Here is a 10,260-nt window from a genome sequence, read left to right on the forward strand (position 1 = left end):
CACTATACACTACTATACACTACACTATACATTACCAACCACCAGAGGTGTGGACTCGAGTCATGTGACTTGGACTCGAGTCAGACTCGAGTCATGAATTTGATGACTTGCGACTCGACTTGGACTTGCATAACAATGACTTTGTCCCACCTATGAGATGTGGACTCGAGTCATGTGACTTGGACTCGAGTCAGACTCGAGTCATGAATTTGATGACTTGCGACTCGACTTGGACTTGCATAACAATGACTTTGTCCCACCTCTGCCAACCACTACACTACTATACACTACTGTACACTACACTATACACTACCAACCACTACACTACTACACACCACTAAACACAGACTCAAGCTCTTCCTGGGGAATTCCCAGGCGTTGCCAGGCCAGTCCCGGGGTCTTTGCCCAGCGGGACGTTTCTGCTGCCCGCTCGAGTTCCACGTGGGAGTCGATGGGTCCTCACCGGGTGCCCGAACCCACCTCAACTGGCTCCTCTCGATCCGGAGGAGCGGCAGAGGCTCGACTCCGAGTCTCTCCCGGATTTCCGAGCTCCTCAACCCGACAAACCCTGCGGGGAAACCTCATTTACCGCCTTTGTGTGTGTGTGTGTTTTGTAAATCGTGAACCGACGTTGAGCCGCAATCTTGGAGACGTTGGCACTTGATGAATTGCACCCCCCCCCACTAACCTTCACCACTCCCCCCTCCACCACACCGCCGCACCCCCACACTCCTTGCTTGTACCGCGTTATTGAGATGCGGTGGTGGTCACGTGCTGTACACATCCCACGTGTATTGTTGTTCCACGTCTCGTAATCCAAGTCAAGGGTCGCAGTGGTTTCTGGATCTAATGAGAGCATTTCACGCCATTGGTACCTCATTTTCCAGTAAAAAAATATGATAATTGTTTTTTTACCCTTTTATCTGGCAACAAAACTGACACCTCGGATGTGGACCAATCAACTTCAAGGACAGTGCATACATTATCAAAGTTATGTTTTTTGTTTGCATTATGACTGCAGGTATTGTGGGCTATGCAAACATGACTCCTCGTAAAAAAAGGTGTCAGTTTTGTTGCCAGATAAAAGGGTAAAAAAACAATTATCAGCATTTCACGCGTTTAGGTGCTCATCAACCGTTTTGCAGAGTCGCGAGACAGTGGTGGAAATTCCACATTCATACGGCGGGGGCCGAGTCTTTCCATTGAACAACTGCTGTTGGCTTCCTCCACAAAGTGGTACTCGTTTTATCGACCCCCCCCCCCCGGAGAGATGATGGGCTGAGTGAGGATTTGAACTCGCACGCTTCCGATTGCGATCCCTACCGAGGCGGTAGATATTTATTAATAATTCGACGATGGCACTGCTGCTGCTGTTATTGCGTTAGAAGTGGTGCGCCAACACAGTTGACAACAACAACAACAACGACAACCTCAACACATTCGTCAATAACACTGCGGCATGCATTTAAAGTCAACACAATTGGCGACTTCGTCTAGCAATGGACCTTCACGACACACGACACGACACACAGAGGCCAGAGAGGTACAGCTCAACGCTTCTTATTGGAGCCCAATTGTGTTCGTTTGCTTGTTAGCGGTGACATGTTACCCGAGCAGGAGCGTCTTGCCGACGCTCGCGGTTCGGTCCCCGCGTCCGCCCTAGTTAATACCTCGTGGGGCATCAACCGTGAGCACTACGCACCGTCTGCTGCACTGGCGGACGCGCGCAAGAGCCAGGCCCGTGTGTGACGGCGTCCCTGTCCGAATTTTGCCTCCCCCAAAAAAAAAGTTACTCGCAAATTCCTCACTTGGGTAACGACCGCGCAGAGCGGCACCGCTCGCAGTTGGCAGACGATACTCGCATGTGAAGCGCACAAGGCTGTCTCCGCGATAGCTATCTCCGTGATAGGCTCGTGCGCTTTAGAATGACATGAAAAGCAAATGTGGTGAGAAAATAGCGCACGTAATAACAACAATATTCGTGCTATGTCATCACTCTTTGTGCAACGTTAACTTCCCCCGGTGACTGTCGTCGTTTAGAACGCGTTACGAGCTGTCACAAGGAGTTTGTGGTGGTAAATTTAATAAGTAATAATACGCACCCGGAGTCTGCCCCATCGCGTAACAAGAAGCACGAAATCTCGACTTCGTCGGTCAACCTTTGAACGTTTCTGGGAAATCTACGCAATCTTTTTTGTTTAGTTTTTGTTCGTGTCTTCCAATTTTATTCCCACTCACTCTCCACTCGGGTTCCCTGGCAGAGCTGTGCATCATTGCCCCGTCCCACCCGCTCGTGCTCGAGAACGGCCCGCAGAAGTGGATGTCACAGAACTCCTTCTGATATCCGTTCAAGTGAGATCTTTGTTTCCCGCACATTCGAGGGCAACGCTCGACCACCTGCTCTGCCACCCAGAGCAATGCTCATCGCGTGATAGTCAAACCGATATTTTTTTTATTCCCCGTGTTAGAATTTAGCCAAATGAGTCGGAGTACCAAATTTAATGTGATGGGTTTTTTTGTGTGGTCATTGGTGTGACTAAGCTTGATGGTGCCATCAAATCACTGCACTTGAAAACTCGGTTGGTTTAATCACAACTAAGTATATCCACGAGACGCTGTGCCCAATATGTCTGGTACCGTAGTAATAGGTTTTTACCCTTTCAACTGGTACAAAAACTGACACCTTTATACAAGGCATCATGTTTGCAATAACCACAACACAAGCAGTCAAAATGCAAACAAAAATAAGCAACTCTGATAATGATAATGATATGCACTGTCCTTGAAGTTGATTGGTCCACATCCGAGACAGCTTTTCTTAGAGCCTAGTCTCCATTGGTGTTGGACCAGATGACGCCAAAAGGCGTTCTGGTACCATTTCTGTGTGAGTCTATGGGTCTTACATGTAAGTCCCTCGCGATTTGGTTGCGATCGTCATCGACTTTCTACGCTTGAGAACCCTGGGTTGGTCATGGGCGAATGAAACCCGGATTAGAATCCAGGATCTTATCGCGATCACCTGCAAAAAGGGTTAGCTGCCAAGACCAAGACGTGGATCAACCTGGTCCAGAAACTGGCAAGCACGAGCTGGGGAGCATCAGCACCCAGTGCAAGGGACATCAACGATGGTCCTTGTGTACTCTGTAGCCGAGCACTGTGCACCAGCATGGACCCAGAAGTAGTCAACTGAACACTGAAATGCGGTGTGTTACTGGAACCCTCAAGTCGATCCCAGACACCACGGCTGCTGTCACAAATCTTACCACCAGCCCACACAGCTGCAATGCTGCAAAACCGTCCAGGGAGGAAAAGTCGCCTTCCCATTCATCAGGACCTCACTAACGACCCTTCGTTATCGCTTGAAGTCACGCAAGCCCTTTAAGAACCATGCGCTGAACCTTCAACAATGCGAGTTTAAACCCCTGGGTTTGACCTTCCACGAAACCCGTGGTCCACCCGAAACTGCATCCCGCACAAAGCCATGCCGGCAGATGCGGATTCATGATGCGCACATTGACAAATACAAAAAAAATCTTCCATCGTGTGCGCCTGTGGTTATCCAGAACAGACCATACAACGCGTAACGACGCAATTCCTCCCATCCACAGATACGAAGGAGACGTCACAGCTGTAACACTCCGACACTCCTGCATCCACATCAGCCGTACGAAAGACGAAGTCGTTCAAGATCATTGCTCTGACCTCCGATGCACGTGGGCCACCTTCATCCGCGTCGGCCTTTTTCAATATTTATTTTTAAAGTTAGGAAAACCCGAGATCGGTTTCAAGTTGAAAATCAGTAGCTGTTATCTCTCGCGAGATCCGACAGAGCTGATGCCGTCCACAAGGTGGATTACCCAGGACGGGGAAGCGAAACTCCGTGAAACGTAGACTAAGCTGAACTTGAAAGCAAAATTGTTTAGTTTTTTTTGCCCGTGAAATCTTTTGTTCCGTGAGACGGGTCTAGCGTATCGAGTCGCGTTCCTCACTCAGCAAATCCACGACGGCGTTGAGCAAAACTGAAACGCAGCATCACGCGCACCGTTTGAGATGTTCACAGAGAGAGAGAAAGGGAGGTGGAGAGGAACTACCCCCCCCCGACCCCCAAAAAAAAAACCACCGCAAAAATAACCATCCCCTGACATGAGCTGCGTTTGGGGATATCGTTGTTTTTTTTTGTCACAAATACAGATTTATTCATTCCGCAATATTCCCCAACCGTCGAGTCAAAGCGAAAGAGGGAACTGAAAGAGAATGTAGGCGAATCAGTTCGTTTTCACGGCCAGCTACTTCGACCCGTGGTGTTCGTGTGGCCTGGCTTGTCGTAAATACCGCCGGCGGTCCCTGGCTCCTTGTGATCAGCACGATGGCATCTGGGCCCAACTCTTCATGAAGGAAATGGCTCGACTGAGCGCTCGCCAACGGACGAATGAACGCGGGCTTCGTACTCAACAGCCTCGCTTGGCTCAACGATTCACCAGGCAGGTTTCAAAGCTGGTCATGAGAAAGCATTGTTTAAGAATTAAGTGATTCTCATCAGGTCCCCCGCGAGGTATAGCTCAGTCTCGTATTATCTCCTTCTTCGAAGAAGGGCCATAGCCCGAAACGTTGCCTCTATGATACTTGTCAACCCTGTCTGGTCACACATTGTTATTGACGAATGTGTTAAATTGTTGTTTTTGTTGTTATTTGTGAACGTGCACCACATCCAATGCAGCAACATCACCAAATAATCAGTGTAATGTGCAGGATAAAATAGATCATTAAAAACTATAAGAGTCGAACTACAGACTTGAGCAAGGTCGTAACTGCAGGCCGTTGGGTTTTCGTTCAACAGGCCTTATTGTCCGTCGTGTTTCTCGAGATCGAAGACCTAGGAAAACCATTTCCGCACTCCCGGCACACCACATCCAGAGATAGATTAAGCGCTGTGATTTGCTGTGGCCTTTGGCTTCACAACAGGACCCATACATGTTGTCAAAACGTGGGAGACGGAGCGATATGAAATCAGCTCGCGAGCACTACGGATTGTCCAATCGCGTGACCGCGAGAGGTTTGCGACGGCTTGGGGACGTTTTCATTCAGCAGCGGACTAATCATGGCTACTGCTGCTGCTGATGCTGCTGCTGACGATTATGATCATGATGATTTGAAAACAGAGTTCAGACACGCATTTTTGTTTCAGAGATCACCGCAGTGTGAATTCCCGCTCCAAAAGATCGATCTCTGCATCACATTCATTAAGGATGATGAGTGGTGATGGGGACTCGTCAGCCTCGTAACGTGGGGGCGGGGGGGGGCGTAGGGGTGCTGAGCCCCCCTCCCTCGTCGGCCCTCGCTAAAGACTCAAACCCCCTTCTCCATTCTTATAGCTGCAGTCAAAAGATGTTGGCAGGAAAATAAACTATATGTTTTTTATTTTCCTAGGCAAGGCCCACGGAGCGAGACAGATCTTTTTTCAGAAGCGACCTGGCCACAAATGATAGCTCAACGAAGTGGCTTATCACGTGGACATTTATAGCAGCCTCTAAACGCGCGTTGATTCTAAATGTGAAGGGAAACCCCAGAGGAATCCGGAGAGCAATCCACGCGACCAACCACGGGGAGAGAGACACGCAAACTCCAAATATATAGCAGGCGTCAGGGCCGGGATCGAACCCACGACCTCCTGCACACCAGGCGAGGTAGTTAACATCTCCTAGCCACCGTGATGATGATGAGAGAGAGAGACACGCAAACTCCAAATACACAGCAGGCGTCAGGGTCGGGATCGAACCCATGACCTCCTGCACACCAGGCGAGGTAGTTAACATCTCATAGCCACCGGTGACGGCGTTTCTCCAAGGGGTTTTGGCACATGCAGGGCGCGGAGAACCCGATGCAGAATGGACGACGGGGCTAAAACGCGAGCTCGTGCTGTGACTCATCCTGTTAACATTTGTTTAAAGATCGGTTTGAACATTGACTGTTTGACCGCGCGGTGTGTCCCCTTTCAACCCTGAAATTTTGCATGCCCCCCCCCCACCACCATCACTATCACCACCACCCCCCACTTGAGCAAGGTCACCGTAAAACATTAGGGACGGTCACCGCACTGAGGTTTGCCCAGACATGTGACCGCCAGGGGACAGTCAGATGTGCCAGACACTCGGGGACTTTACCAAAATCCACCCGGGCATCATCGTGCCGTGTCACGCGCATTGCATCAGTCCGCGGTCGCCTCGTCATTCACTGGTTGATTCACGCGGGGCGCGGGCGTTCACGCGTTCGAGCGTTCTGCTCTTCGCCACCACAGCGATTTTTCCACATCGCCGAACATTTCCCCCATTCGTCCAGGCTCGTGGGGCGTTCGGGGAGGTATCGATTCCCCGCACGTGCGTTGAGATTTCCGTATCGCTGGAAGCTGTCCGAGCAAGACACGTGACGTGACTTTGTAAACACGCAGGCGGCGTAGTGGTGACTCACCGTGCGAGTTTGTCTTCGTTTTGGTGTGAAATTAACTAGGCAAAAAAACACGGCAGGAAACTTGCAGTTCTTCTTAAATAGCGCCGCTTTAGTTAGCTTTGAAAAGTGCTGCGTTCCTATAGCGCAAGCAGGTTGTGTTCGCTACAAAAAAGGTCCGTTACTCGAAACGTCGCACAGTATATATGTTTTGTTCGTATTGAGGCAGTGTTGTTGACGAGTGTGTTGAGTTGTTGTTTTTGTTTAAATATCACGAAGGCGCTAAAGTTCCACCCAGTTTCGCGGCAGGGGGGCGATGCTTGCTGTGTGTCATCTCAATTAAGTGCTTCAAGTTTGGACGACGACGCGGGCACACAATGGCCTACTCTTTTCGGATGGCCGCGCATCTTACGGGCATTCCTACACGGCGAAATATTGACCAGGGCGGCCTATCGGTATCGAACCGCGAACCTCTGCAACAAACGGCAACAGACGAAGGATTTCCATGGTGGGACATCTGGGGGCTCTGTCTCAGCCGTGGACACGTGGATTCCCCCCCCCTCCCCCACCACAAGCACTTGCTGTTAGATTGTAAAGTTAACCAAACTATGTTTGTATGTTAACAGGTAAGGCCCACGAAGTTAAATACTGTAGCTCTTTTTCAGAAGCGACCTGACCATCACAAATGATAGCTCAACGAAGTGGTCGATTATCACGTGGACATTTATAGTAGAAGCCAAAACACACACGTTCATTGTAAATGTGGAAGGTAAACCTCGGAGGAACCCGGAGAACAATCCTCGCGACCAGAGAGACACGCAAACTCCAAATATACAGCAGGCGTCAGGGTCGGGATCGAGCCCACGACCTCCTGTATACCAGGCGAGGTAGTTAACACATCCTAACCACCGTGATGATGGTGATGAGAGAGAGAGACACGCAAACTCCAAATATGCAACAGGCGTCAGGGTCGGGATGGAGCCCACGACCTCTTGTATACCAAGCGAGGTAGTTAACACATCCTAACCACCGTGATGATGGTGATGAGAAAGAGAGAGAGACACGCAAACTCCAAATATGCAACAGGCGTCAGGGTCGGGATGGAGCCCACGACCTGCTGTATTCCAGGCGAGGTAGTTAACACATCCCAACCACCGTGATGATGGTGATGAAAGAGAGAGAGAGAGAAACGCAAACTCAAAATATGCAACAGGCGTCAGGGTCGGGATCGAGCCCTTGACCTGCTGCATACCAGGCGAGGTAGGTAACACATCCTAGCCACCGTCATGATGGAGATGAGAGAGAGAGAGACACGCAAACTCCAAATATGCAACAGGCGTCAGGGTCGGGATGGAGCCCACGACCTCCTGTATACCAGGCGAGGTAGTTAACATGTCCGAGCCATCGCAGTGCCCTGTCGTTGCGTGACCTCGGACCGATCCTTCACGTGGATCTGCGCGGACTCCCCCCCGTTGACCCTTTTCCTGTTCCTCTCTCTTACATAACACAGACAAACGAGTGTCGCTGTGGTGAACAAGCCGAGAAAAAAAATGCGCACAATTCGCTCGCTTCTGCGCATTATCTCATCCCTCCACGAAGAACGGACAAATATTGTATTCTAGATTTGAAGCTTTCGTGACTGCAAGGATTCATACTCTTAGTTTTTTCGGTAAAGTCACGTAGGTAAAAAATGATACAGCAAATCTGGCTGTGACGGTCCCACCTGATGACGGAGACTTGTGTTGCCTCCGAAACGTCGTGATTTTTATCATTTTATTTTTATTTATTTTTATTTCATTTTTTACCTACGTGACTTTACCGAAAAAACTAAGAGTATAAATATGGTATTGATTGCACATTCCATCGCCCGCATACATGCACACCTCTGTTAGATCATCTCCCTCGCCCGGTTCGCAGGAGGGATTCGTGGATCGGATCCCGGAGCCATACGGTGCCTGTTGTTGTATATTTGGAATCCGCGTGTTCTCTCTCTCTCTCTCTGCCCGTGGTGGTCGCGTGCATTCTTCTCCGGATTCCCCCGCACCTCCGATTATTAGCAAGGTCTTTTCTACGTACGGTGCGAAAAAAGTTCAACATACTTACGGCTTTTACACTATGAGATCTCTTTTACCAGTGGCAAAATATAGTAGTAGGTTTTTACCCTTTTAAACTGGTACAAAACTGACACCTTTATTCAAGGCATCATGTTTGCAATGACCACAACACAAGTAGTCAAAAAAGCAAACAAAAAGACGCAACTCTGATAATGATAATAATAATATGCACTGTCCTTACCCCGAGCTCTCAATACTCTGATATTGCACTGTGTTTGAGTTGTACGCCTTCTGGTGTCATCTGGTCCAACACCAATGGGGACTAGGCTCTAAAGAAAGCCGTCTCGAGTGTGGACCAATCAACTTCAAGGACAGTGCATATTATTATCATTATCAGAGTTGCTTCTTTTTGTTTGCTTTTTTGACTACTTGTGTTGTGGTCATTGCAAACATGATGCCTTGAATAAAGGTGTCAGTTTTGTACCAGTTTAAAAGGGTAAAACCCTACTACTATACTTACGGCTGTTGCCCTCACCCACATGTCGAATCAGTGCGCGACTATGAATTCCCACTTGTGGTGATGAAAGCCACGTCGATGATGAGCCATCATCGCGTGTGGTCAGGTCGCCTCTGGAAAAAAAAGAGCTCGGAGCTCAGCGGGCTTTACCTGGTTAAATATCGCAGTTTCGTTTCGTTTCTGAGAGCGCGTAATTTCCACGGCTATTGGTATCAACACAAGCAAATTCTGGACGGGTTTCAACATTCAGCGTCTCATCAGCAGTCAGCCTTGATTGACTGCGCCGCGGTGGCGAGATGTTGATTCCCTCGCCTGGTATGCACGAGGTCGTGGGTTCGATCCCGACCCTGACGCCTGTTGTACATTTCGAGTTTGCGTGTCTCTCTCGCTCAATCATCATCATCACGGTGGACAAGAGATGTTAACTACCTCGCCTGGTGTGCAGGAGGTGGTAGGTTCGATCCCGATCCTGACGCCTGTTGCTAATTTAGAGTTTGCGTGTCTCTCTCTCTCGCATCATCATCATCACGGTGGATAGGATGTGTTAACTACCTCGCCTGGTGTGCAGGAGGTGGTGGGTTCGATCCCGATCCTGACGCCTGTTGCTAATTTAGAGTTTGCGTATTCTCCCCGTGGTCGCGTGGGTTCTTTTCCGGGTCCTCCGGCCTTTCCCTCCACATTTAGAATTGCCACGCGTTTAGAGTATTTGGCTGCTATACATTTCCACGGAATAAGCCACTTCGTTGAGCTGTCATTTGTGGCCAGCTATAACTCGTTTAGTTTGATTGAATCGCTTTCTCCAGTGTCTTCGATCGTTTCCCTGCCCACCCTCCCCTTCGATTGCTACCCTTCCCTCGGCTCTTTCAAGTTTGTTTTGTGCAAAACTCGTGATAAGAACTCGGGGAGATGAGGATGAGTCTCAGCGGCGCTGCTTAAGAGCACGACTGGGAAAGGAATGCGGTGGATCGTGTTTCTCGCCTCGTGGGTTCCTTACTTGCTGTTCGCCATGTTTCTGTACTGTTACATTTTTTTTCCCAAGCTGTGGTTTAGAATAATCGTCGTCGTCGTGTTAATGCTTAGTACAATGACCATTGTTCGATAACACAATCGTCGTCATAGCTGTTGTCATAATAATCGTTATCATCATTACTATTGTAATCCTCATCATCAATTACCATTCTCTCTCCACCACCAAATGAATGATCGCCTCTTCTATATTTAACCACGTTTCATTATTCCACCATTCCT

Source organism: Lampetra fluviatilis, chromosome 33 (genome assembly GCF_964198595.1).
Source record: "Lampetra fluviatilis chromosome 33, kcLamFluv1.1, whole genome shotgun sequence".
NCBI classification, from domain to species: domain Eukaryota; kingdom Metazoa; phylum Chordata; class Hyperoartia; order Petromyzontiformes; family Petromyzontidae; genus Lampetra; species Lampetra fluviatilis.